This window comes from Gossypium arboreum, chromosome 4 (genome assembly GCF_025698485.1).
Source record: "Gossypium arboreum isolate Shixiya-1 chromosome 4, ASM2569848v2, whole genome shotgun sequence".
Classification (NCBI taxonomy): Eukaryota; Viridiplantae; Streptophyta; class Magnoliopsida; order Malvales; family Malvaceae; genus Gossypium; species Gossypium arboreum.
The window spans coordinates 22,354,944-22,356,794 of record NC_069073.1 but is presented as its reverse complement, the minus strand read 5'-3'; the positions used below and the strand labels follow the sequence as shown (position 1 = coordinate 22,356,794).

At 37.7% G+C, this 1,851-nt stretch overlaps 1 non-coding gene across 1 annotated transcript; it reads left to right on the top strand.

Moving 5' to 3' along the window:
* Window positions 1-966: 966 nt before the first annotated feature.
* On the top strand, window positions 967-1,073 carry LOC128292418 (small nucleolar RNA R71). The gene has a single exon (XR_008282403.1). It is a non-coding gene; the product is annotated as a small nucleolar RNA R71 (small nucleolar RNA).
* The last annotated feature ends 778 nt before the right edge of the window (window positions 1,074-1,851 follow it).

The window sequence follows — 1,851 nt, the reverse complement described above, 5'->3', positions numbered from 1 at the left end:
GTCCTTTTTACTAAATTGAGTGCCCAAACGTCGAAATTTTCGAACGAAATTTTCAAAAAATTATTTTGTGAAATCGTAGACAATAAAAATATAATAAAAATGAAATTTTCCTCATCAAATTTGTGGTCCCGAAACTACTGTTCCGACTAAGCCCAAAATCAGGATGTTACAGCTTCTTGCCTCGTTTCAGATTTAGGTTCTGCTAACCCTTCTTTTTCGCGCACAGTGATGGCATGGAGTTGCTCCCTTGGGTTAGTTTCTGTATTAATGGGCAAGCCACCTTGCGGTTGTTTAGAGATCAACTTAACAAACTGACCTATTTGAGTTTCGAGTCCTTGAATCGACGCTTGCTGATTTTTTAGTGCTGTCTCGGTATTCTAAAAACAAGTTTCTGACACCGAGATAAATTTTGTAAGCATCTCTTCAAGGTTCATCTTTTTCTCCTGTTGGTAAGGGAGTTTTTGAAAACCTGGAGGGTGTTGTGGCCTTTGATTCCCTTGACCACCCCACAAAAAATTGGGATGGTTCCTCCAACTTGCATTGTAAGTGTTACTATAAGGGTTATTCTGAAGTCTAGAATTATTACCCATATAGTGGACTTGTTCTCCCTCGGTGCTGGGGTTGAAGGATGGATAGTTTGTGTTGTGCATCCCTCCTCCATTTGAATCACACCTCATCACTAGATGTACCTGAGTAGAATCATATAAACCATCAATCTTTTTATTCAATAGTTCTACCTGATTTCATAACATGGTGACTGGATCTAGGTTGAAAACACCGGCTGATTTCATTGGTTTTGTTCTCATGACTTACCACTGATAGTTATTCAGTGACATCTCTTCAATAAATTCATAAGCCTCGTCTGGTTTTTTGTTGTTTAAAGTTCCACCGGTGGCTAAATCAATCAGTTGGCTTGTTGAGGGGTTCACACCATTGTAAAAAGCCTGAACCTGTAGCCATAGAGGTAGCCCATGGTTAGGGCACCTTCTCAATAATTCTTTGTATCTCTGCCATGCATCATAAAGTGTTTCTAAATCCATCTGCACAAAAGAAGAGATATCATTCCTTAACTTTGTTGTTTTAGCCAGCGAAAAATATTTAAGCAAAAATTTTTCGGTCATTTGTTCCCAAGTAGTGATTGACCCTCGTGGTAACGAGTTCAATCACTGTTTAGCCTTATTTCGCAATGAAAAGGGAAATAACCGGAGGCGAATGGAATCATCAGAAACGCCATTATTCTTAAAGGTGTCGCAGAATTCCAGAAAATTCGTTAAATTAGTGTTTGGATCCTCGTCCTGCAAACCATCAAACGGAACAAATTGTTGTATCATTTGAATCTTGTTAGGTTTCAGTTCAAAATTATTTGCATCAACAGCAGTCTAACTATACTCGAACCAGTTCCTATTAAATTGGGCTTAGCATAGTCGTACATAGTACAAGGAGCAGGATCCTGATTCACTGGATTTGTGGCAACCACAGGAGGTAGCGGATTATTTTGATTTTTAACCATCTCCTCAGTATTAGTGGTGTCGTCCTTGTGCTCTTCCTCTATATATCATAAATTTCGCCTTATTTCTCTACGATTTCTACGAGCTGTACTTTCAATTTCGCTGTCAAAAAGTAGAGGTCCTGACGGCTCTTTTCCAGTCATAAACTATAAAAACCTGCCAGAAGTAAATAAAAGAAAAATTAATAATTAAATTAAAAATAAAATTAAATTTCAATAAAAATAAAAATGGATAAAGTAATAAAAATTAAGTGTTCCTAAATCTTAGTCCCCAGCAACGGCGCCAAAAACTTGATGGTCGCTAAACTAACTAAAAATTCGACTAAGGCAAGTGCACCTATCGA